The sequence below is a fragment of the Ammospiza caudacuta genome, chromosome 16 (assembly GCF_027887145.1).
Source record: "Ammospiza caudacuta isolate bAmmCau1 chromosome 16, bAmmCau1.pri, whole genome shotgun sequence".
Lineage (NCBI taxonomy): Eukaryota > Metazoa > Chordata > Aves > Passeriformes > Passerellidae > Ammospiza > Ammospiza caudacuta.
The window spans coordinates 6,816,496-6,843,883 of NC_080608.1; positions in this window are offsets into that span (position 1 = coordinate 6,816,496).

Below are 27,388 nucleotides of genomic sequence, written 5' to 3' on the forward strand. Positions count from 1 at the left end.
AAAAAGTTATATATATATATGAGATAGATAAAATTCTTTGCACATTATATATGCATATATATATATATATATATATACACGTATGTATGTAGTTGTGGCCCTGCATCTGTTAGAGGCTTACCCTTTAAAACTATTAAAACTAATAAAGTTGTTGTCAATTATCTTGAACCCAATTAGGCAGAAACTGTAGTCTTCAGAAAGAATTGAAAAATGAACAGCAGACTGGAAAAAACATTTGCTCTCAACACATTTCCTATCCACTCCCTGAAAAGACTGCAATATGTTTTCCTTAAATATTTGCAAGACATTTAAATAAGAGGATTAATTTAATTCTGAAGAATTGGTCCTTCCCCACAAAAGAATTTGTACTGTCCTTCTTAACGTTCTGCTCAAGAAAAATTAAACCAATTTATATCAAGTTTAAGTCACAGAAGCATCTTTAAAACAAGCATACAAATCTGGTAACTTTCTCCTTTTTGTTGGCATAATATGACTGGGGGAGATTTGTGTTTGGGGGAGATTTGTGTAAGTTGCAAGTTGTGTTAAAGTTTCTCATTGAGTGAGAGATTTATTTTCCCCTAGACCAGGTTCAAAATATTCTCAGCAATAATGTGGCTTTGTAGCCCAGTTTCTCCCAGGGTCTCCTTGCAAACTGTAAGGCTGCATTTATATTTGATTTAATCTTCTGGTGTAGTCCACCTTCTGTGGCTTAAAGCTGACTCAACTAAGGCTGTGAAAGTCTTATACCAGATTTCATTGGAAGCAATGTCATGTTACTAATTCCAAACCTTAATTGGCATATTAAATTATGTTGGCATTTAAAAAGTATCTCTATTTTCACTAAAATTGGTTTTCTAATAAATTACTCTAATTACATATTCTGTCTTTTTTGTTTTTTTAATATTGTGTGCTGAGAAAACTGAAGTGTCAGTGTTAACAGCTGTTAAGCGGTTTATTTCATTAGAATGTAAGGCCTGCACCATTTTATTGGAACCACAGTGAAATGAAGATCAATTAAGCTGAAATCACATTTTTTGAGTTTGATTAGATAAAGTAGACAGTATTGTAAATAGTTTGATTTTGATTTTATTTCTGAAGGCAGATGCATTCTGTTGTTTTCAATCTGGTTATTTCTGTGCCTGGGACAGATGTTGTGTAGGCACAGAAAGCTACACTTGCTGTTCCAATGTCAGCATAATTATCCCTCAAGAAGACATTGTAGTTCTTTTAATTTCCATATATCTGCAGGAATCTGCAGAACTTCTCCTGTCCTTCAGATTTGTAAGAATAATCTTTCAAAGTAAATCTTTTTGCTTATCTTTCTTTGGGTCAGTCTATTTTCTCTTGGTAGAAAAAGTTTGTTTCCTAATGCAATTGTTAATGAATGAGCTGCTTTTAAGTAAATTCTGTTTTGCACCTGTAGATATTTTCATATGTAGTAGATGTCTGAGACTTTATGAGCACAATTCTTTCAAACCAACAAGTAGAATTCCAGGTCTGAAACTGAGTCTAGCCAATACTGCACTGAATCCTAACAGGCATGTAAAAACATGGGCAATAGTGTTTGTTTGGATGACTGGTGTGAGAAAAGGTAATCTGTAAAATTCCCTTCTTCAGGCTGTGGAGGCCCAAGGCAACCATAAAATGATCTGGAGGCCCTGAGCCAGAAAATCTTGCAATATAAGCCTAAGTCTAACCCAGTGACTTTAGCAAAAAAAGGCAAGTTGTTTGCATTTATCCCAAGAAAATTTTATAGCATTTAGTTTTATTCAATGGTTGATCAGTAAATGCTTTGCCACTTCTTGCTCCATCTCCTCATTGGTGTAAGCAGCAATACAGCTCCTCCTTCATCCCCATCTCCACACATGACGCTCAGTTAAACAAACTCGCACAGTGCAAGGTCTCATCTGTCTCATTTACACATTAAGGTGATTTCTGAGGATGGCAGCTAAATGAGGGCAGGTGCTGTTTCTAGTGTTGTCAGCAGCTAGATAATTTGGAATTAAATCTGAGTTATCAGTAGTTGTATATCCCAACTCTCACTCATTGAAATAATGGCTTGATGGGATACGTGTTAATCACATTTTTACCATAAGATATGTCATGGAAACCCTATTTTCAGTTTTTGTCACAATCAGAACATATCCCTCATAGTGCCTGTCTTCAAGATGAAAATTAAGCATGTTTATTACAAATATTCTATGCAATATTAAGTAATTCTTATTAGATAAAATTTTACTCTCTGCACATAAATAAGAAAATATTACAAAAAAAATCCTCAAGTGTAGAAATGTCTTGGTAATATAAATTCTTAAACACTAAAGTAAAAATACAGAAATAAAGAAAATCTAGTGCTATCCTCTGTTTTAAGACTTTTACTCCTGTTATTTCATTATCATAGATATCAGGTTAAATTACCAGAATATTACCTTTGCTCTTTGGAACTCCAACAAGACTTCGATTACCTTCAGAGATGAGGATCTTATTCCCTTAACTTCCCATAGAAATTATTTAAACAGCTACAAAATAATGCTTTGAATTCTCACTAAGTTTCTTCTCTCTGGTTTTGCTTGCTGATTATGCTTGCTGTTGCACTATTTTTTTTCCTGAGGAGTCGCAATCTAAACTGAATTCTGACATTCTTTCACTACCACAGACATGTTTACAACTGTTGCCTAATGAAATCTAGGACAAAATATGAAGAAAATTAATTATCCACTAATGTGAACTATCTGCAGCTAATTCAAATTACTTCTTTCATCAGTTCCCAGACCTTCTAAAGAACAAATACTAATTTTTCTAGACATCAGGTGTCTAGCACAAAAGGCTTTCTAATTAATTAGTCCTTTCTTTAATGTTTACATCTGAGATAATTAAAGAATTATGTCATAAAGAATGTCCAGGAAGATGAAGAGTTTTTCTAAAGCAGTATTTTTGCAGACAGTAACATAAATTGAGGAGTTTTCTGCACGCATTTACTTGAAATGATTCCCTTTTACTTTTATGTAAAGGAATTCACAGCCGTGAGATGTTAAAATGCTGATCAGAGGTGTGCCATTACAGCAAATAAAGCCTTTCTCTTGGTGTAAATGCTGTAGGATATATTCAGATTCTTTTATTTATACCTTCAAATACTGTTGGAGTAGCATTTTTATTCGAGTAGCATTTCTAAACACCGCTTTTTTTACCAGAAAACACCGTGAGGAGTTTCAGTGTGTTGTGCTGCCTCCCATGGAAGGCCAGCGAGCACAGACTGGTCCTGCCAGTCTGGTTTGGTGCTGTGCCCCTCCACACCTGCTCTGAGCAGGGATAGGGGATGAATGAGCAGAGGCAGGCTGGAATGATGACATTTTTCCATATTTCCACAATAAAGATGCACACAGGCACAAGGCCAGAGCCTGGAGACCATTCCCGTTGTCACAGCGCTGCTGCAGCACATCCAAACTGCCCCGGGGGCTGCTGCCACTCGGTCCTGTTCACAGAATCTGTGTCCTGACCAGGCAAAGCAGTGAAAAATACTTCTGGGGGTAAAAAATAATATAACTAAGGAGGAATGAAATGTTTAAGAACACGGAGATGCGAAGAGTAATATAAAAGTACTTCTGCTTAAGGGAAATTTATTTTTAGAAGAATAATCTAAAAAATCATAATCAACTCTTATGACTGAAGCTAATGAAACCACTAAAAAGTAATCACTGCCTAGGGAGGCAAAAATTATGCTGTGTGAAATCAAAAGAGGGTGTTTCTAATTGTCTTTGTGTTGCATGCCTGCATAAATTATTTATTTTCTATGTTATATGATTTACTATTATCAAATTTTAGATAAAAACACAAAGCATATAATTTTAAATTCTGATTGTATATATGGTGAAAAGAGATAATTAATTAAGATGCTACTTTGAGTTATATGTATTGTAAAATAGCATTATTTCTGCTGGCTGTAGCTATTTACAGCACATATAGATGACAGCACATTTGTAAGATTAATTAGTAAGGAGTTACTTTGAAAACTACCTCAAGTTTCTATGATTGTTTTCATCACAATATAAAATATGAAAAAATAATCATGCTATCATATCTTAAAATGTTTATAGTTCTACAGAAGAAGGGAATTTTACTTTATTATCAAGGAAGATTCTCCTATTTCTTAGTTATAGTTAAAGGTTTAGCTCTGGACTGATTGAACTGCAGAACCACTTTTGCAAGATTGCCATTAATTTTTTGACTTAGACTGCCCAACAGAGAACCTCAAGATAAAATTACTTTTGTTTTCATATTTGAAAATGTCTAAATTCTCCTTTAAAAAATCAGTTTTAAAGATTTAGTGAAGTTTTCTCTGTATTCACTTAATGATTTTGTCATGCAGAATTACTACAGTAAAATCCTATAGTATGGGATATTTGGTGCCTTGACATTTGGTGTTCCCATATTACCACTGATCTGGCACTGCCAGGAGTTGTTCCCTTCATCATTCCTTACTAAACCCTCCACCCAGGCAGTGATTACATTTTAGTGGTTTCACTGGCATCAGTCACTTTATGTGCTGGATTTGCCTTTCCCCATCAGTTTGGAAAAATCCCATTCTCCTCCCTCCATCAGCCTCCATACGCTCAACAGCCCATGGCATCCACTTTGCAGCAGGGAGGAGGAGCAACCTGATCTGGGAATTGCAGAGTTTGGGCTCAGGAGTTCACCTGCAGGATCAGCCCTGCCATTTCTGCACAGCCTGGCCTGCACACAGCAAACATTACATTACAATGCTGTCATTCCCAGGGCACCTAAAATAATGGGAGCCTCTAAGCTGTTTGCAGTCAAAGCCATATGCTCTTAGCCAAAGGGTGGAATGTCATTGCTAGGGATGCTCAGAATGGGGTGATCAGAAAAAATTTAACATCAAATTAATAATAGAGGAGGCTTGTTTGAAGTAATGTTGGGGTTAGGGTGTTGTTGTTTTGTGTTTTTGTTTGTTTTTTTTTTTTAATTTTGTTATCTGCTTTGTTGCCTGGAGAACACAAAGTGAAATATTTTGGAGTCTGGATTGAAATAATGTTACTTGGGAAAAGACTGCATTAAACCTCAAAGGAGCTAATGCCTTTAAAAGCATTGCTGAACTTTGCAGTTTGGCAAAATGTGCTTACTCACACACTTGAGTTAAAAAAGACAGCTAAAAATAGTTAATACAATCAGAATATGCATAAAATAACTTTAAGGTGTCAAGCTATCATCTCCGTTGGATGAGAGCTGAAATGGAAGCTAAAAATGTTAAAGGTCAGACTGTGATGCCTCTAATTTTGCAAGGAAATGTAGGTAAGCAGTTTTTGAACTTGGGGATTTGTCCCACCTATGTGTAGCTATATCAAAGTTAGTGTGCTAAGTCCAAGAAAATTGACTGAACTCTGGACATGCCAACTGAGATGTTTGCCTCATCCCAAGAGATTGAAACGAATGCAGGAAACTGCATAAAGTCAAATATGAAAAAGAATCACAGCCTAAATAGTTTTAACAGTGGAAAAATTCATTAACTATAAGAATGTGCACAAAATTCTTGTCAGTCTATTGTCTTTTAGATGCAGAAATTTCCTGCAGGTAAGCAAATGAGAGAACACCTGGGAGAGAACACCAATGCAATGGTAATTCAGGAGCTGGAGCATCTGTGTCAGATGAGATGATCAGCATTCAAGTCAGGGGCCGAAGCACTTGTTAAATATTTACTTGTCTAGGTAGGAGCAGAAGCTTGGTACCAGAACACCTTTATTTTGTGTGAGTACCTTATCTGTTAAATTAATGATTATTCTGGATGGCAGAATCTTGGAAAAAGAAATCAGGGAGACCCTCAAGGCAGAATAAATTAGAGCTGTGTACCTCCTGACAAATGTTTGTGTGATTGTTTATAAAATCCTCCAGTGATAACTATGCCATGGCTACCCCAGGCAATTAATTTCACTGTTTCTTCCTTAGTACCAGAGATTTTTCTCAGTCTCTAAACTGGTGTGTTAGTGTAGTTTAAGCCTTTTGATCTTTCACTTATCTATTCTAACTATCAAATTGAAGCATCCTCTGCTCTTTTGCTCTTTCTTTTGTTATGCTTCCTAAATCTCTGATTATCTACCTCAGTTTGTCCATGTCTTTGCTAAAGCACAGTTGACAGCTTCATTTATTTCACAGAGGCAACACTTGCTGAAGCATTGCCCAAGGTGACTAGAGAACCATTGTGACAAGGATTTTTCTGTTTTTTTATTTGGTGTATGTATGTTTGTATGCATGTGCACTGTGCTTTGTATGTTTTTATGTTATATGTGTTTACTAAATGGGCACAAACATTTATAACATTAATTTTGTTATATGTTTGTAATGCTGTGACGTTCCTGCCTCATGCTTCACTTAATAAGGAATTTAAGTCTGTTTTTAATCTTTACCAATTTATTGTTAGATTTTATTTTTCAGTCGGTCAAGACCACTGTGAATTCTAGACCTCTCCCTGCAATGTACCTGGGATATTCCTTATTTTGGTGGGAGGTGCATATTTAATAAATGTACTCCCTCTTCCTTTCTTTAGGGTAATAATGAAAAAATTGAAGAGAACACACCTGTAAATCAGCCTCTGTAACTTCGGTGAGTAATTTTATCATTTCATAATAAAACTATTAATAATTCCATAAAGCCTGTAATCCCAAACATTTTTGTACCCATTCTTCACTACTTTTCTGATGATTGTACTTCCCTGATTCAACTAATAGAATATGTTGTGTCAAAAACTCTACAAAAATTGATATACACAATATTTCTTCCTCATTAAAATGACCTGCTTCTTTATTGGAGAAGAAAATTAGAAAATTAGTTTGACATGACATGTCCTGGACTGAAACATACCAGTTCTTGGGCATAGTCATATTTTTCTGTTTCATTGTTATTTGTGACCAGAGGGTGAAGGAAAATTTAGTAATTCATGTATGCTTCCAAACCTGGGGTTTGTGGTTCCTGTATTCCCTTTAATGACAGATACTGCAAATGACATTTTTGGCTTGGCAGTTCCTCACAGATACCTATTGAGTTTTAATATGTCTGATCTGTTGCAACTAGTTCAGCGAGTTCATCAGTCAGTAGGAGGAGCTTGTTTTAATCTGTTTTTCTTTATTCCAGATTCTTTTCTCTGGTGTTAATTGTTCTACTCACCTGCTTTCAGTTAACATTTTAAAGCAAGAATACCATTCAGCATGTGAGATGTCCTGGCATTCTGATAGTTTTCTCCTACAGTCAGTACTAGGCTGCTACATGATTCTCTTACTGCTAACATCTGCAATGATTCCTTGATGTCTTTGAATCCTTTGCTGGCTTCTTTCCATCTTATGCTTTGACATTTCTAATTTTCTTTTACATACTCCTCCTATATTTTTAGTATAACCTATTTCCACTTTCTTTGTGCTTCCTACTTTGCCTTGACACTGGTGATGAGCTTCTGATGTTGTTATTTTCAACTTCTATATTGGGATAGGTAATTTTTGTGGAACTGCAACTCTTTGTATTTTTTTTTCCAGTCATTGCTTGCTTTCCCAAGGGATTTGCTAAATCTATTGAACTTTCTTTTCTTAAAGTCTGTCTGTTCCTATTCTGCTATCCAGCCCCCTTTCTTCCCCAAGTTTCATTAGCTCTTACCATACCATGGCCATTTGCATCTAAACTGTTTGTCTTCCTTTCTTGTTATCAAGTATACAACAGTCTTTGCAAATTTTTTTTCTGGATGTGCATGTACATCTCTAAAACTTATCAGCACCATAATTTACAGATTAATCCATGTTGTACTCTATTCATTCTGGTTTTAAAGGTTTTATGGGTAATGTAAATTAATACCTTGTATTGTGTGTTGGTAGCTGTGGTATTTGTTCACAAAATTTCTTTCCACTGCATTTTCATGATTTCGTCATCTGCAGTGGACACTAACATGTTTCCAGACTTTCAGCAAGGATAATTTCCCAAATTGGGATCTCAAGTGTCATGCCTGAACATGGTGGCCTTTTCTATTGCAGTAACATGTCTAATTTACTAAGGTTCTGTACTGCTAGTCATCTTTAAGTATTACTCTTCAGCTTCTGTTGTTTCTTGCCCACACTTCTTGCATTAATGTATAGTTTTCCCAAGCACTGGGTAGTTTGAGCCATAATTTGACTAATTTTCTGCATATAGCATGTCCAAGCTGTTGGATTTTATGCTTTAAGTGTTTTTCTCTTCATTATCATAATCTGGAGCTGGTAACTAAATATGATTTGAGAAAATGTGTTCAAGTCTCTGCAAGATCCCAATGTAACAAATATTGTCATAAATTTATTTGCTGTTTTGACTTCTGACTTCACTAGCAAAAAGGGCAGTGTTCAGAAGCATGTTCAGTATTTATTGAAACAAAAAAGAGGGAAAGACTGTTAATGCATAACAGTATTACATGATGTGAGACTACACCTTGTACTAACTGAATTTAAATGGTAGTGGTGGGAGGGAAGAGGAAGCTTTTAGTCATGGTTTTTAGACTGCTGCATTAAGTTTGTTCCTGCCTCCTTGGTCTTTCAGAACAGCACTGCTTTTAATGCTGTTTTTAGTTACATTATGTTATCATTCAAAGCAAAGCAGACATTTACATTTTCCAAAGGAAAGGAAAATCATCCCTAGACTTACACAGTGCTCAATTTATCTTTACAGATGCATGAATTTTGATTTTGTGTATAATTTTCATTTACTGTATGTGCAAGCTTATTTCATCATCAGTTATACTATGTGTTGTCATAAACAGGCCTCTATTAACATGTTTTTTATCTTGCAAATATGTGCTTCTCTTTTCTGTTCCAGTCCAGAAAAAGTAGTCACCTTAGCACTTTCTGCAGTGAACATCACCAATTTAAAACAGTTACTTAGTGCATGGCAGTGTGACAAATGCAATAGTGCTTGACTTTGTTAACAAAGACATAAAGCATCTTAGAAAACAGAGGGTATGAACAGCAAGGCAAATTCTGTAATTTTGAAGATGCAACATAAACCTCAACTGAATTATGTTCCTAAATATTAATGCTCCAAGGAAGTATGAGGGCCAAAAGGCTGGCTGGAGTCACAAAGACAAGAGAAACACTTAGGACAAAGTGTTGAGTTTAATGAGAGAAACACTTATGGAACCCAAGAGGGCTGAGTTTGGCAGAGACCCCTGAAGATTTTCTTGTTGAAATTCCTGCTCAAAGCAGAATCAACTAAGCAGGTTGTCCAGGACTGTGTCCAGTTGGGTTGGGAACATCACCAGTGACAGAGAAGCCAGAACCTCTCTGGGCAGCCTGTTCTATGGTTATTTGTGATATCTGATCAGTTTTGCAGTAAGACCCTTCCTTATGCTTAACTCGATTTTTTTTGCATTTCCATTTTTGTGCTTTTTCTGTTGTCTTATCATTGGATACTGATATAAAGAAAAAAATTTTGTACAATGAAGATGGCAAAACACTGGAACGGGATGACCCAGATAGGTGATGAATGTCTCATCCCTGGAAATACTGAAAGTCAGGTTGGATATGGCTCTGAGCAACCTGAGCTGGTTAAGAACCCCTCTTTGCAGGGGAGTTGTAGATGACCTTCAAAGGTCCTTCCCACCGAAATTATCCTATGATTCCTGTTGGAAATTCCATTAACTCCCTCTCAGTAGATAGATTCTGCATTGTTCCTAGTGCTGATCACATTCAGACAGTGTGGGATGTAATATGTCCAACATGACACCATGATCCTGATTATGATGCTGCTGGGTATTGATTGTCAACACATCTGCTTTATTGCCATTGAATTCTCATTCAGGAGGGAGTGTGATGCTTCCTGGTAATTTCAATGCACAGCTTTTGTCTTGGTATGTACTGTAAACTCAGCAGGCAGAGTTAAAGTCATATAAAGTTATATGGAGTTTCACTCATGGAGCACAGAGAGGCCCTTGTCAAAAATTCTTCCCAGGTAACCACTGCTGTGACTGATATAACTGAAATGAGAGAGAAAAAGGTGTTCTGAATGGGAGTGCTCTTTGTCATAAACTGAAATTGAGAAATTAATTTATTTTCTTGGGAATTTAAAATCAGAAAAATACAGGCAAACAAGTTGATGTGGTTTGTAGATTACAAACAATCTTTCCTTCTATCAGGTTTGAGCACTGAACACATCTAAACAGTACTGAGAAAATTGAGTTAGAGAGTGTGCACACAGTATTACACAGATTGCATTTCTGTTTAAATGGGGTATTTAATTAACAGAAATAATTTTCCCATTAATTCACATGTGCATGAAGAAAAGAGCATACAGAATTAAATCTGAAGGAAGCTGATGAGCTCCTGTCTTGAGCCTTCAACTTCTTTGAGAGTACTGGCCTGTCTGAATTTCTTGAATGCTTATGGTTTATTCTGACTATTAACTCCAGAAAATTCTTTGTGGCTTTCCATGATAAAGCAAGAAATAGAAGCCTTGGCAACTCAGACTTATTAGGATTGTGTTTGTGTTTTGTTCTGCATGAGCAATATTTCCATTTGCATTAGATTTTTGACAGCTACTTTAACAGCAACCCTTTGACATGCATTTTAAATAAAATAAATACTTGAAATTGTAGCTGTAAATCATGAAGGTTTTATAATTTTAAGTACAAATAGCAGACAAAATCGTCATTATCTAACAATTAAGTTGCATGAATTATTAATTTTTAATAAAAATAAATTACTTGCTCTCTAATTAACTCTGTAATCAAGATTGTTCCAGTATATCATTAGATCTCTTAAGATTTCAAATCCTAACTTGGTTTCAATTGGCATAGTATTAAAATAAATTTTTTCACTGGAATGCATAAATAATAAATGTGCAAGTTTTTATCATGATTGTTTTCCATTAGCTAACTATACCAAAAGAGTATGCCAAGGTATATGAAAAGTAGATTTCATTATATTTTTAAATTTTTGGAGCTGTCTCTAGTGTTCACTGAAAACCAGACCCTATATCATGCTTTAGTCCCATTGGTATGCATGAGCTGCTGTGGAGCTTTGAAGAGATTTACCCCTTGGCCAAGACATTATTAAGTTCTCCATTGGGATTGCTTTAGAAGAGCAGCCTTGTATGAATCCTGGCAGAGGGTTTTTTCCATAGAGCTTGATGGACTTCATCTCTTCAACCCCAGTGAATGTCAAGTGAGTACAATGGATGCATAATTCCATAGGCGTTTTTGGAAACTTTCTCAAATGAACTCTAAATAATATAAGAGTAATAAAAAACTTGTGGTGAGTCCACAGATTCATGTTCACATTGATTCTTTCCCATTTCCAAATTCCACTTTGCTGGCCAGTGGTCTACAAAATCCATGTGTATGTATGAATGTGTGTGTGTATAGATATATATGTGTGTGTGTGTCTGTGCGTGCATGCATGAATCCATGTATTTTTATAGATACAGGAGTGGATATACACACAAGCCCTGGCTGGATAATGAACTCCCAATCACTGTGCCACAGTGATGCCAAAGAGGCATTTCTTGCAGAGGTTTTGGTAGAGACTCCTTTGTAGATGGACCATTTGTAAACTGCAGTCAGGAGAATTTATCAGACACGCAGATAGAGAAACGTAATTACTGACAGACACTCTGAAGTCCACATAAATTAAACAGCATGTTTTTAAGAAGTGTTTTGGACAGCTCTAAGAAATTTTGAATGGTCCGTTTCTCCAAAAGCCTAAATTTAAAAAAATAAGTGCTCATAAATGTAAAAGTGTTGTAACGTATTTGACCTGATATAAAGACATCATCCAATGTGAACAGAAAAAATTCACCACAGCAGAAGGCACCCTGGTGACAATCCATGTGTTTATGTGCCACTTATGAGAGTGCATATGAGTAGTGATTATGAATAGAACTAATCTCTCAAAAATACTTTTCTCTTGCAATTTGTGTGGTCAAGTAAACAAAACCCAAATTGGCTGCCTGTTAAGTGTCCTCCACAGAACAGAAGGAATCCTAAATTATGAACAGAAACTATAACTGGATATCCAAAATTTTAAATGATGAGATTTATGACAATTTCTTGAGCATTCAGTCTTGTGGATACTGAAATAAAATGCATATAAAATTCAAATTTTATTTTACATCTACTCAATTAGATTACAGCTCATGTCATACCACCTACAGGCAAAATCAATCATGACTCCCTATATATACATACATACATACATACATATATTTCCTCTGCTTTCAAGGATAGTAAAATTTGTTTAATGAAGATAAACAGAATCTGACACTGGGAAGCAGGAGAAATAATATAGAGCATTATTATTCAAATGCATAGTGTTATACTATTTTCCCTGGAGGTTTTTTTTGCATGAGTGTTTTGTCCTGATGTCAGTGTCAGCTGTTTGCCAAGGGGTAGCATAAATCTGATATTCTGAAGGCTGGCTTCTACATGGGCAGGAAAGCAGTGACATAAAATGTCTGTGTATTTCAAGTATAAATTACTCCATTAATATCTCTTGAGAGAAGTCCCTCAAAAATATCTAAGGTGTTTTCTTTAGAAAGCTCAGTCTCAAAGGAATGATAGACTCCCAATGAGAGATTCTTCATTAAGCTGTGTATAAAAACAATGCACAGCAGTAGTAGAAAGTTGAATAGTTGGAAGTTGAAAGTTGATTTGGACTCAGTGAATTAAAAATAGTGTGTAAAGTTATGTCACTCCAGTGTGACACCAGTGGTACAGCTGTGTATTGAAGAAAGAAACTTGTATGAAGTGTAATTTGGGATGAACTTTGGGCTTTAAAAAGGGAATAACTCCTGCACAGTTCTCACTCTGGGGTAAACCTGTGAGGAAAAGCAGACGACTAAAGACTGCTTGATTCATTTGTAACTCCTGCTTAAGGTGACTTTCTGCCCTGGCATTTTATGGTATAAAGGCAGAAATATGACCCTGATTGCTGTCACATGGAACCCAGTCCATGGCACAAATTCTGACACTGAGTTTTGCAGAGTTTTCCAGAGTGCCTGAGAGATTTTGAGGAAACTGTCGTGGATGAACCAGTTGTAGGAACCTGTGCCCCAGCCTCATAGACTGGGCTGTGAGCGAGCTCAGGGCTTATCTCCAGGCGGAGTTTTGGTATCTTTCATGCTGTCTTTACACTTTGTACCCAGCTCCTCTATTTTATTGCATGGGTGGCCTAATAAAAGGATGTAGCGTTTCCCACAGTGAGGAATCTCCGAGTTATTTCTGTAGGTTACTAAATTAGGGTTTTTTATGTAACTGCTAGTGCCTCTTTTCAGTGAGGTTAAAATACAAGTTTCTCTTTAGATGAAATTTTTATTTTGCTTAAGCTTTGTACATAGCATGATGTTAACATTTGTACCACAGTGTAGACTTGTGGTACAAGTCTACACTTGCAGAAGAATTATCGTTCTTCTGTTCTGTGCTTCTATGGTTTGTAAATCAGTGTCACTAGAAAAATAAATAAACAAGCAGATATATAGATATATATCTGTCTCTATCTCAAAATACTTGACAGCAGTGGTTGTTACATTATACTTTGGTTTCTCCCACCAGAGCTACACTTTGCAAGTCTGTTGATCTGTACTTCCTTTAATAAGGATTTCCTGTATGTGACCATTCTGTTTCGGTAGAGACGTGCATAACCAGAAATAAACTCCATATGGATGTTTTCTGTTTTTCTTGGAAGCTCAGCTTGAAACCACTAATACTTGAGGAAGGATTGTGTTGGCAGTACCACGCTAATTTGTTCATGAAATATGTAGCCCCAGAACCAAAATAAAAATGTTATATAATCAGGTTTCTTAGTGAAAGAACATTCTCTTATACCTGTATTCATATATCATACAAAAAATACTAAGAACTACTTGAAAATTTTAAGCTATAAAAAATAACTCTTTATTCTTTCTCACTTTAAAGTTTAAATTGCAATTTAAATAAGTCCATTCTCATTTAGGAATTTGGGACTAGACCTTTCACTAAAAAATGGGTGACTCAATTTTTAATCAGCTCCAGTACATTCATATTGTGCTGTAATTAAAAGTAAAATTAGTGATGACAATTTAAAAATCATAACACTCAGTGAAAAAATTCATTATATAATCACAAGCAAAATTGTTCTTTCATTTGTTTGTGGAGTTGTGTAAAACTGCATTTTGGAGAACAGTTTGCAGGCTAATATGGGAGAAGATCATAAATAAATCTTTGCACACCCTCTTACTGCAATGTTGATGAATCAGTGCTAGCATTAATTACTCTGCTTGAATACTTTTAATCCCTGAGAGTAAAGATTTTATATAAATCATGCTTTGCATAAAACTAAATTGTTTTGACTCTTGGCAGACTTTGTGTTTGTGTCATTGTCCTGGTGTTACACTAAGTGCACATCATGTTTACCTCTAGATAGTTACACTTTTAAAAGATTAAAAAGTTCAATTCTAAACTGTAGCACTGATGACTATTATTACAGTTCTTGAGATTCCATAATATAAGACAATCCATTTCATAATTTGCTATTACAGTCTCTATGCAATGTATAGAGTTGACAGTGAAATGTAAAACTCCTATTTTGTCCTCTGTCATAGAAAAAACTGTATTCAGATAGCCCAAACTTTAGCAGGACTTTATTAGTTTCGTGTTAACAAGTTCGAAAGTTATCAGAAGCTAAGAGATTAAAGACTAGTAAGTTTTCTGCCTACTTTTCCTTTTTGATAGAAAAACCAAACAAAACTGCAGGGGTGAATGCATGAGACCAGGGATGAGTGCTGAGACCTCTGCAGGGTCTATGTGAAAAGGAGTTTTTTTAGGGAAAGCGATGTTAAGCAAAAAGACTGGACATTCTTACTCTTGAATAATGCTAGTTAGGTAAGATTTAACATGTCTCTCAGAACTACAAAAAGTCTTCTTTTACTCTGCTTTTATGATTAACTCAAATTTTAGGCTTGCTAGTGGCTACTCTTCCATAAGTTCATGTTCTCTTTTGCTTTGAACTTTTTAACATCTTTTTCACTAACAGGGTGAGAAGTTTCCTCAGAGTTCTTTAGCAGTCAGAACTTTTTGACCTTTTAACCTAAGATGAGCCAGTGCTAAAGGAAACCAGCACAGAGCAGTTGGCTGACATGGTAACTTATGCTTTATCTCACATTTTGATTGACTGTGTTAATTCAAGGTCAATACTGACTATTAATGCTTTCAAGTCAATAAAATTTGACCTGTTCGACATGTACATAAATGATTTTCCATTATACTGAGAATTCAGTGTCTGAATGAATCAGTGGTTTGTAGCAGCTTTTAAATGGAAGATGGTACCAATTCAATCCACACTGATAATGATCTCACTGTGACAAATAGTTGGAGTGGAATTTTTCAAGTCTCGGGGAGCATGAAATTTTCATGTGTAAACTGAATGTTTATTGCTAACTATTTTGAAGACATTCAGTCAGCATTTGACATTCCAAACATACTTAAAGCCCTCCTGAGATTTAGTGCCTCTATGTGTTGACTTGTGCATGTTCTATGTGTAACTCGAGTGCCAAGTGGTAAAGGACTGTTCAGTTTACAAATTCTGATACCTTCTCATGGGAAGCAGAGTCAGTGCAGTTTATTACAGGTGTATCTATATGAGGACCCCCACCATATGATACCAGATCTGTGATACCAATGTAATGCAAAAATTGAAATCTCTAACCCTCTGGTGCTCATGTACATTTTCTTTTAATTTGTTCTTTTATCAGCTCTCTTCTGTACTTTGAGAATATTCTCTTTCCCATTCTGGATTATTCCCCAGTATCTGTAGCTGTGCTCTTCATCTGGATTGTCATTAATTGCTAGAATTTGGATGCAGCAAGTCCACTTAGATTAAGGCAGTTCTCTGTGAACACAAGGGTAGCCACTATCTTTGAAAGAATGGATGATCCACTTAATATAAGGGTCAAGACAACACAGAGCAATTAAAAGGACATATTCATTATATGAGTCATTGAGAATGTAATGAACTGCAAAGTCATGGTGCCTTGGAAGACGAATTTCTCAAATTCATGTCTGGTAATTAGAGAACAAGTCCCTTCTTCTATTTTTATTACCAGGCAGCGTTTCTGATTCCACAAGATCTTTTCATAGTGCTTAAATTCCCTGTGTGATACTCAGAACTCACACCAGATTAGCATTCTGTGTTTTGTTCTTCATCACATTTGTCTCAGCAGGGTAACGAATAACTGAATAATTAGTGAATCCTTTTGCCTTTGCAGCAAAAGCAGCACGGTCTCTACCCCGTGTACAAAGAACATCCATCAAAATGAATGCAATGGCCTGACAGGAGAAATGCCAGCTGCAGCCTGGCATGTCCAGCCTTCCTGCTCCTATCAGCTGCATACCAAAGTGAATATTTCTGGAAATGATCCACAGGACAGAGAATTGTGGCTCCCCAGTCTTCAAGTGCAGGATAAGGCCTTGTTAAAGGGGTGTCTGGGCTGCCCAGGGTGACACAGGTGATACTGGTCACTGGGGGGGACAGGTAGCCCAATAAACACATCTGCAGAACGAGGATCTGTCCCTGCAGCATTTGCCAATGACAAATCATACTGGCCTAAGTATATTAGATGGTGATATGCAAGGAGTAATTCCTGTGTTAAAGCAGTTCAGAAAATGAAACCCCAAGCCTGAGGCAGTTCTGTTAGAGTTTTTTCCTCAAGAATCTCCATTGTGGAGCAGACCACTCAAAGAATCTAACTGATATAAATGAAGTACAGGATAAAGCACCATTGGGCAGTAATCTAAGATAAGATTAATAGTTCATGGGAGGCATGAAAGGATTAATGCTTAGAAATTGGCAGAGCTGCCTGGTTCATTTGGCAAATTTGGAATGCCTCATTTTGTGTGTGTGTATGACAAGATAAATTTAAAGAGAGTTCAAGTGACAGGTTGCTTTATTCTCATTATGGTATTCTTTTTGTAGTAATATATTCCTGTGTAATATTTAAACTGGTATTTATGCATTTTGGAACAAATCTAAAGATGGGCAATTAACTGATGGTTTGATTAATTAGCAGTTAGTGCTAGGGGTGAGAAGTTCTTGGCATGGTAAGAGACTTTCAAGTTCTTCTAGTTTCATAAGTAAATGTATTCTTGCATGAACTAGCACCTTCTCAGAAAGAGTCTGATACTCTGTGTGCACCTGGACATGTTTTGTTGTTTGTATTATTAATCATGGAATATCAAATTACTTCAAAAGCTGTAAAACTTGCTCTTGAAAGACCTGTTTTCTCTCTGCAATTTGATTTGGGCTTTTTTTAGGGATTATTCTTTCATTGCATCCTTCCCCTCAAAGTCATTCTTTCAGGAATCTGTGCACCAGAAAATGAAAGCCTTCATGGAAGGTTGCTGAGAAGAGAAATAGAGGCAGGTGTTTTGCAACATGAGATCTGGGAAACAAATATAGGTGAACAAGCAAGCCATATTATGCCCCATGCAGATGTCTCCTTAATGGAAAGCTGTTTCCCTGGGATATGATGAATATTTGAGGTGTAGATTAATTCAGTGGCCAATGAAAATATTTCCCTCTTGAACTGTCAGATTAGTGGACCACTGCCCCTGAAACAGTGCTGTAAAGCCTTTTTGATCTGAAAAGATGTGCTTGTTAGTTGTGTTTCTCAGGTGAAAGAAGATTCTCCATCACTGCTGCCAGTGTATTCATGCATTATTTCATTCACTACTGCTGCTGCCTGTTTTATTCTCAGTGGCTCCTGCCACACAGTCCTTCTGTCCATGAATTCTTGCCTGATCACTCAGGGCTGGGCTGGCAACCAAACATCTGTGTATGTGTCTCACAAGCCTTTGGCTCTGGTGTTACAGAAATCATATTATAATGCACAATTTATATCGCTACAATTTGTATGATAGGTCCTGAAAGAAATCCTCACAGATAAAATAACATCTTGGACAAGGCTGAAGACAAAGGACAAGTTGAGTGGCTCAAGTACTGCCAGTATCAATGGTCACAGATGTGTGTAACATCTGTTACCGAGGCAGGGTGTAATGGGAACAGTTAAACAGGAATTAGCCCTTTGAAAAGGGTGTGAAAGACAGTGGTGGCTAAAATCAAGTGAGCATATCATTCTGTTTAAATGGTGCTTCTGAGCTATTCCTTGTCCTGAGGTGGGTAGGTTGGGAGGTTCCTTATACCTTTAGCATAAACTTGAGGTTTTTTTTAATAGCATTCTTGTCCTGAAGCTGAGAAGGAAGAGAGCAGAGTATCTGCAGCAGTGGGAGGGGATGCATGAAGAGCTGCAAAGGCTGGTGCCTCCAGGCTCTGACTCAGGTCTCTGTGGAACTGGTGGCTGAAAAGGGGGCAGTCCATCATTCACTATTTTTAACCAATATCATAAATGTATCAAGAAGTCTTTGGTCAAGCAACAAGTTATAGAATTTTTGAGAAACAGTTATGATTTCTGATAGGTTATGATTTCTGTTCATCTGAATAAATAAATGGCAGATTCCAGAGAAGTGGGCTCAGAGTATTGCAGAGCACAACAGGACAATAACCAGACTTCCTGAAAATGTATGGAGACATGAATGGGAGCCACCACCTCTGCAGCAGGGAATTTACTTCTTTTAACAGTAACAATACTGTTAATTGACAGTTCTTTTAATAATGATATTTATGTCCTTTGTGGTTTATTTATGTTACATTTTTTAACTGATTAATCTTATTTTTTTTTCTTTTGTGATTCTCTCTGACTACAAGTATACAAGTATGCATATGTACTGTATAATGTACTTATGCAGTAAGGTAAAAAGCAGGGTTGGCAGTGAGTAAAAGGGGCAAAAATTTGCTTAGGAGTATCATGCAGTGTGAGAAAGAGTGTCCAATAGGAAAAATAATACCTATGAAACATACGTTTCATAAGTAAAAGAGAATTGTTTCTTCAGTGAGTCACTCTTCTTCACAAACTTATAAGTGACAGAAGTTTCATGGTTATGATGTAAAATCCAGAATCTTTCAAACTATTTGCTACAAAAGAGGAAATTCTGCAGTGTAGTTATCAGCAGCACACAGTTCAATTATCACGGGCATTATATAAAACAATTACTTTCTTGGAACTATTTTGAGCACAAATGTAATAATTCCTCTGGAAAGAAATGACAGATTCTCAGGATTGAATCATTCCATTTTGTGAATGAGAAACAACTTGCGAAGTAAAAGCACCTCTGAAAGAGCTGGTCTCACATCTGTTCATGTGGCTTGGTCCAACCCCTGGTGAAGTCAGTGAGAAGTCTCTGGTTGAGACTCTCAGAGAACTAGATACATCTCTAATAAGTGTTTCTGGAAAAAATGGGCTATTTGTGTGAAGAAAGTGGAGAATGGGTGCTATAGAAGGAAGACAAAGAGCATAATATAACAAGACAATGAAACACCAAAACAATTCCAACATTTCAGACCTGCAGAGCAGGACACTGAATCCTGTCTGTTCCTTTCAAGCTGCTTGGCCTTATCTAGTCATCCATTCCATTTAACTTGGTGGCAGATGGCATTAACTCTCTTGTAGTTTGGTCACTTTGTTTCTCAGTATCCAAGCAATTTTTCTTAAGGGTTGATAGAATATTCTGGAGGTGACTACCTATACCTAGAGCAGGTATGGGTAGTCTCCCCAGCACACACTGTGTAATTCCTAGGAGAGACATTACATTTTGTGGATGGAAAGGAAATTTGGCCTCAGACACAGGCCAAAAGGGGTACAAAAATGTCATGTAAATTCTGTGTTGGCAAAGTGATTTTGGTGTCTTGTCTGTTGCCCACTTTACCTGTATGAGTTGGTCACATACCCCAGGCTAATCCTGCCTTCTTTGAGCAGCAGCTTCTATTTAGGCATCACAGTGGTTCTATTTCCTGATGTTCCTAGACAAGATGATTAACTCACATCCCTGAGTGGGAATCTTTGGGCAGTTCAGACCATGTGTTTGCTTTCCTAATTGTTGATCTGGCTGAGTGACAGGCAGTAAAAGGGTTTAAGCTGTCCCACCCTTATTTCTTACATTTTAGCTAACCTGAAAATGGAGATATTTTCTATTTTCAGCTTCAAAGATCAAAATATATGTTCAACAACTTGAAGTTCTACCATCTCTTTTTGATCTGTTATCTCTTAGTTGCCTTGAAGGTAGTCAATGCTTATCGTAGAAGCCCCAGTCATACTGTGATGGCTGACATGGCAAAATTACTTAGCAAAATTACTGAACTCAATGGGCTCTATTTCTGTTGTCCTTTACACAGGCAACTGCTGTTGACCCACTAATCTGGATATGCTCAGGAAAGGGAAAGCTTTTTTACCTTCCTGAATACATGTCATGGGCAGTCATTCAATGGAGATTTTTACCTGCTTTCCTGATAGCTACATATGAAAGTTACTGCTTTGTTATGTCTTTGCTGGCACAAAATACATCTTTAATTAGGATTTTAAGATACAATGCTAAAAATTTGAGTTTAGTAAAAAAAAAGTTCTGGGACGTGTGTGTGAACTAGAAAATTGAGATAAATGGTGTCACCTTTAACAAATGCATTCTGAAATGTAAAGGATTTCAAAATGTAAAGGATAGCTACGCAGTTGATGCAACCAAGCTTTTCTAATGTAATAGTGTTTTTAACAAGATTCAGGGCCTAAAATTGACATAGCTGTAATTAAAGTTCTGCATGCTCATCTACCATGGCATGCACACATCTCTTATTAAGTCTGCTCTACCAAAAATGGTAGAAATACACTCTGAAATGCATTTCTTTTATAAAGTCTTTATATTTATTCCAAGTAGAGAATAGCAGACAGCTCCTTCAGGGAATGTGACTGGAATTGGCAAGTTAAACAATGTACCTGAAACTTTTATTTAATTTGTTAGCTACTGGTGATCATTCACCTGTATGTTTTTTTTCTGTTGCATTTATAAAACTGTTATTAATATGATAAAAAATCCTATTCTGCTTATGATGTCTGAAAGAAAATAGTGCCTATACTCTGAATGCATTTCCTTATGCAATCTTTCTGTAACTTTCTACCCTCTTACTTCATTCCCTAGTTTGCAGAAATGTATTTTCTGTTCTGTCCCCTTCCATTTCACATTTTCTTTTCTATGCCTGCTTTCTTATTCAGCATAAATAACCATTATGCTCTGCAGTCATCTAACTTCATTTATATTAGGAATTAATACAATATACCTCCAGGCTGTCTTCTCACTAGCCAGAACAAAAAAGGAGCCTGGCTTCAGATCCTAATGAATCATTCCTTTTTGGGGGAAATACAAAGTGCAGTTCACTGAAATTCCATTAAAATCTTAGATATCCATTAAAAGTGCAAGTGCAAGTGTAATACATTTAAATGCAGAATGGAAGACAGGCTGGGCATATGAAAAATGAATGAGCACTTACAGAAATGATTGTGCTCATTTTAAAACCTCTGAAGGTTACTCTGGAAGAACTCCAAATGTTGTGACCACAACCACCTCTCAGTTCTCAATACTATGCCCTGTCACAGTCATGAACTGGAAATGGGGAAACTCACTTTAAAAATGGCCCCATTGTTGCCTGAATATTGCAGGACCCCAGGTCCTTCTGCATGGTCATCTTTCCTCTGGACTGGTCAATTTAGTGTTACCTCTAATTCCTTCTTTGTACTGGAGATGCTATCTTAATATGGTTTTAAGATTTCAAGATTATTTTTCGCTAAAATAAAAAAGTCTGAAATATAATTTCTATTTTCTTCCCAATCTGTGATCATCAGACCAGTTATAATTTTTCTGTATTAATTTCTGGGGTTTTTACACTTTATAAAGGTGCTACAATTCTGCAAGTGCTCTAGTAAAAACTCTCAAGGATATACCTCTAAGATTTCAGCTTCCCTATCCATATGGTTCATGAGTTTGTTTTTACAACTGGTATTTTAGTCTTTTGTTTAAAGTGGAGCTTTCAGTATTATAAGGTACTAATTTAAACAATAATAAACTTTGTCATTCCTAGTTCCATACACCTGATAAGGAATTTTTTGATGACTATGAGGCAGGGAAAGTGAGGAGACAAAATGCTGATCATTTAGAGGAAAAGATTTTGCCCCGCAGAACAGGTTTGGATGAATTTCTCACCTTAAAAATACAAGGAAGAAAAAGGTTTTATCGTCTTTCAATTTTGAAACAGACCAAGAATATCCAACAGATTTCTTTCTGTCTATCCTGTCAATGGCAAGTGTCTGGAAGTGACTGGAAGTTGGCAGTCATTATGTCTACAGAAGTTTCTTGCATATATATATATATATATATATATATATATATATATATATATATATATATGCAATAAGTTGTTCAACATTCATTTCATGTTATTTGAAGTTGCAAGATGAAATACTCTTATTTGTCAAAATAAAGGCTCCACTTTAGTGCTAATGTACAAAAGAAAACCAGTGTTTCTAGGCCTGGTTTTTTTATGGTTTTATCCCATCCTGACATGGAGATCTAAAATAGTTCAGATGAATCATGACAACTAGAGCAGAGAGCACATGAATCCCTCATGGTATCTTTCAGTAGCAGATTGCATACAACTAAATTTATATGTCTAAATGTAGGAAAGCAATCCAAATGCCTTGCCATGTCTTCAGCCTATCTCTCCTTTGCTGCAGAGAGGCAGCAATTCCCTGCTGCACCATGGAGATGGTGTTTGCTCTGCCCACTGTTCAGGAGCTGAGGCATGGCCTGAAGCTGTGTCAGGGGATCTTTGGGTCGGGCATCAGGAAAAGGCTCTGCACCCAGAGGGTGGCTGGGCACTGAACAGAGCCAAGGAAGTGGTCACAGCATCACCCTGGTAGGGCTGAGGAGGTGTTTGGACAAAGCTCTTGGGCACAGGACTCTCAGTGTGACTCTTGTGACTCCAGCCAGCAGCTGGACTTGATGATCATTGTGGGTCCCTTCCAACTCAGCTTGTTCTGTGATTCTGCTAATAATTACTGAATGGTGTGAAGAGGAAAGAAACAACACACAGCAGCTCCTCCCCAGTTCAAAGTTACTTCAAAGAAATTATCACCTATAGCTAACACACTAGAACAGATAGTAATGAAATAAACCTCTCCTTACTCTTTGTTCTGGAGACAAGCTTTGGTTGTAATATTGAAATAATGCTTTATTTAATACAGGACCTTGTTATTTTATGTGACATTTTAATCAATCATGCTAAGATGAAAATGGGAAGATTTTAAATAATTATGTTTAATTATTTAATCATCATTTAATGAAATGCATCTTCAATGGTAATGATTATCATTGTCAGTCCTTTTCTCACACATACTTATATATATCATATTAGTATGAACTTTGATTACTATGCTCATTGAAAACTACATTCTAATTTTCTCTTTAAAATCAGCATTATGCCCTAAGTAAGTGAAGAAGCTCCTCAAATCCTTTAAATTTACTGGTTATATCTTCAACAAATGTTATAAACAATTACAAACCCTCTGGCTTTATAAATCAATTCTGTGTGTTAACCTGTTGTTGATGGTCTAATGGCCAGTCATGCATCAATATATTCATGTATATACATTAATTTCTAGCATGTACTCTCTTTTCAGTTAGAAGTATTTAAACCCAACAAAGTCCATGTGAAAGACCTCAAGGGGTTTGAATCCCCTTTTAAATGCTGGCTGAGTCACCAAGCTCAGGTTGTGTCTGTGCTGCAGCAGCTGGAGCAATGCTGTCTGAACAGCTGGAAATGGGCACTGGAATCCAGCCAGCTGCTGGGTCCCGGTGTTTGTTTGGGTTAAGAGAAGCTGCTCAGTGAGAAATTGGTCCCTGTGGAGTTCCTGCTGTCTCAGTTTGACTGCTCCAGGATTCTGAGCTAGAGCAGTTTCAGTTATCTTGGCTGGCAGGGTGCAGCAAAAATGTTTCCCATTAATTCCAAGTCTGGAATAATTCCTCAAGAATTACCAGAGCTTTTTAGGTAAAAAGACAAAATAGACAAACCTGTTCAGTTTTGCTCACTTTCTTAGGGATCATAAAAACTCTCAGGCAGCACAGCTGAGGTTCAGCTTGGAAGCAAAGCAATGTTTGGGTCGTGACACTTCCCACATTTCGTGCTTCAATCCCATTCTGAGCCCTACAGCTGGAGTCACTCTGAGACCTTCAAAAAGGGGCCCCAGTGTCCCTTGGTAGCACAGACGCACAATTGAATTCTCATTTCTATAATACTGATACAAATCATTATTAAGATGGCACAAAGACACAAAATATCATGGTTAAAAGTGGCTTACTGACAAAAAAAACTTGATTTTATACTTTTCCAACATGGAAAAGATCTTAGTGCAAGCATGGACTAGGCAGCATAATTGGGGTGATATACAGTTTGTGATCCTAAAAAAAGTGTTAGTCACTTTTTAATTTTATTCTGAAGTGTACATACAAGATACACTGCAATGTTGGCTTCCAATTTTGAAGCTTAATACTCATATTTAAGGTCAGAAGAAAACTGCAGAGCTGTGGCTTTATCCCTTTAAGTGAGAGTAACTAAAACAAATTTTCTAGGGCACTAAGCAGAAAGTGGTGAAAAAGGATTTGAGGATTGATCTAGATGACTTCAAGAGGGTCCCGTCCAACCAAACTGACGTTGTGGTGAATGAGATGGTTTTCTCACTAAATGTATAGTTAGTGATGAGAGCTGCCCCAGTGACCATGGCAGCTACACAGAGCTGTCAATAATTGCTCTTCTCTCCCCCTGCTGTTCCCACTGCAGCAGGCTCTCAGGCCATACTCAGAGAGCTCTGAGTGAAAACAGAAGGGCAGCAAGAGGAAGGCAGAGTGACAGGGAAACAGCAATGGCCATTTGCTGGAATTGTCAGTGATTGCATAACCATGGAAAAAGCTCTTCTGAGGTTGCTGAAGCTGGAATTCTTATACTTATTTAGCTTTGAGGAACAGCAAATCTTGGATGCCACCAAGATGCCTCAGGAGTAAGAATCACTGACTTGAAATCCAGAGGGAAGCAGCTGCCATCTGCCTTGGTGCAGAGCAGGCTGGTTGTGTTAGTTCTGACCTACCTGCTGTGGCACATAGCTTTGCATCCAAGATCCTTCTGAGGAGGTGTCCAAATCCCCCCATCTCCCTTTCTCCTCACTATTCCATGCTTACTCAATACTTGAACCAGTAATAAATATTGGGGCAGAGGGACTATAAGTCTATAAGTCTATAGACTATAAGTCTATACTGTTTTCTAGCAGCTTTGCCAGGTTGGTACTTGATTTCAGAAAGTTCTTATAAAAATATCACCATACGAGGTTGTAGTCATTCAACAGGGAAAGAAAAATACACATTCATTTCCTTGGAGCAGCTTTTTATATTAGAGCTGTCAGGATCCATTGGCATGAAAAGAATTCTGGAAGTTCAGGCCTCCACAAGAAGAGAATAGTAATAGCAGCAGCAGAACAAGTTATACCTCTCTTTACCTTTGTCTGAATTTTAAAGAAAAGGGAAGAGAAATAAAATAATGCAAACATCCTGAAATGGTCCATACTTGGATGCTTTTCACCTCTTCCCAGCCCATATTTATGATCAACAAATCCACAATAATATTGGTTCAGAGAAAACCAATACCTAATGTAATCTCCCGATCAGTTCCTTGACTATATTTTCTGTTTTATTCTTCTGTGTAGATTTTGTGCTGTTTGTATTCTAGAGATTTCTAGTCGATAGAAGGAAATGGAAAGATTAAAAAGAAAGGAAATCACACCCAAGAGATTCATTGCTGTACCAAAAATCCCTGACAATTCCAGTCACGTTGGGTCCCTTTTAGACCTGCAAGGGTTGTCATTCATTCCGTGCTGTACCCTGGCATCTGAAAGCTTCCAGCTTCCCTCTTGACATCTCCCACTCTGTTTAACTTGTTCAGCTGTATTTCCTTCACAATAATGTATGGCCCTGAGGAACTCATTCCTTTTATACCTGCATTCAACTTATGCCATTTAAGCTCTGGTTTTCTGTGAAATTTCCTGCGTTTTTCTCTCTGTGATCAAACATTATTTAATTTATGCTAAAAGTATTAAAATATGTTGGTAAAACTCAGTGGCATTCTCTCAATTTTCCCTGCAATGTCATATTAAATGGGAAGAGGTGTTATTATACAACCTTCTTTAAAATATGCTAATGAAGATGACTTCTCAACTAAAATATGCATTTTCCAAATTATCAGGCAGAAGCATTCTGTATGAAGTAGTTTGTTTTCTTTCACAATTTAAATTAAAATGTAATTGGAGCTTGGTCAAAATTGGCTGAAATTGAAGACTCTCTGCCCAACAATAACTTAATTAAAAACAAATTAAGAGTGGGAGAATATGTAAGATGCAGAAATGGAAGATGTTCCATTCTCCAGGAAAAGAAAGCCAGTCAGGCAGAGTAAGGAGAGGAAAAGTGGGTGCTGCTCTTTGGATTATATTTCTTTTTATGATTTCCGATGCACGGTTTGACTTGCTTAAAAATCTCTTTGTGTTTCTGTTGGTGGCCTCTTCTCCTCATCCTTTGGAGGTTAAGTACTTTTGGGTTGTAGTTTAGACAAGTGTCAACACATGATGGACAAGGGCACCTCAAAGCAGCAGCTACAGTGGACTCCAGCCAAGGAGGGCAGCAGGAGGGCATAAAAATGGTGTGAGCTGAGCAGATCAGGACATAAAGGAAAGCAGACAATGAACTGTGCTGAGTTCTTAGAGAAAAAACTGCTCTGATGCCTCTTGCCTCCTGAGAAAGGAAGGGTTGGAATGGGTGACAAGGAACCTCACAGGGCATCATGGGCAGTCAATGAGAAAAATTAGAAGCACAGCTGCCTACACATCTCTGGTGTTCCATGAATACAGACGCTTTTTCAGAGCACAGCAGGAACTTTTTTCTCTCTCTGTCTCATATATAAGGATCCATAAAGGCTCTGAGCCTGCAATTGGGTGGGTAGGATGGAGAGATCCTGTGATCTCAGCTGTTAGCACCAAAGCCCCAATAGCTCTTGGTGCTCAGCTTTTCTGAGCCTCTCTATGAATTTTGGTGCTGTTATATTCTTGTGAACACACAGGTAACCATCACATTGGTAAACACACGCTACAGCCATTAAGTAGCACCGGGTTTGGTGAGATGACCAGAATTTAATATATTCCCAGTATAAGAGTGAATTACTAGTCAGGCAATTAGGAAATAAATTCTTCTAGGTAGCTGACAGCAGAATTGTGCTCAATAGATGCAGAGCCTACAGTAAGCCTTATGAACAAGATTTATATTTGAGTGTGAAGTCAAATAAAGTAATATAAAGCTATTGGGCTGCTTAACAGATCAGCACAGATAGCTTCTGTATATATTTATGCAGCCTGTTACCCTTTCCATTTGAACAAA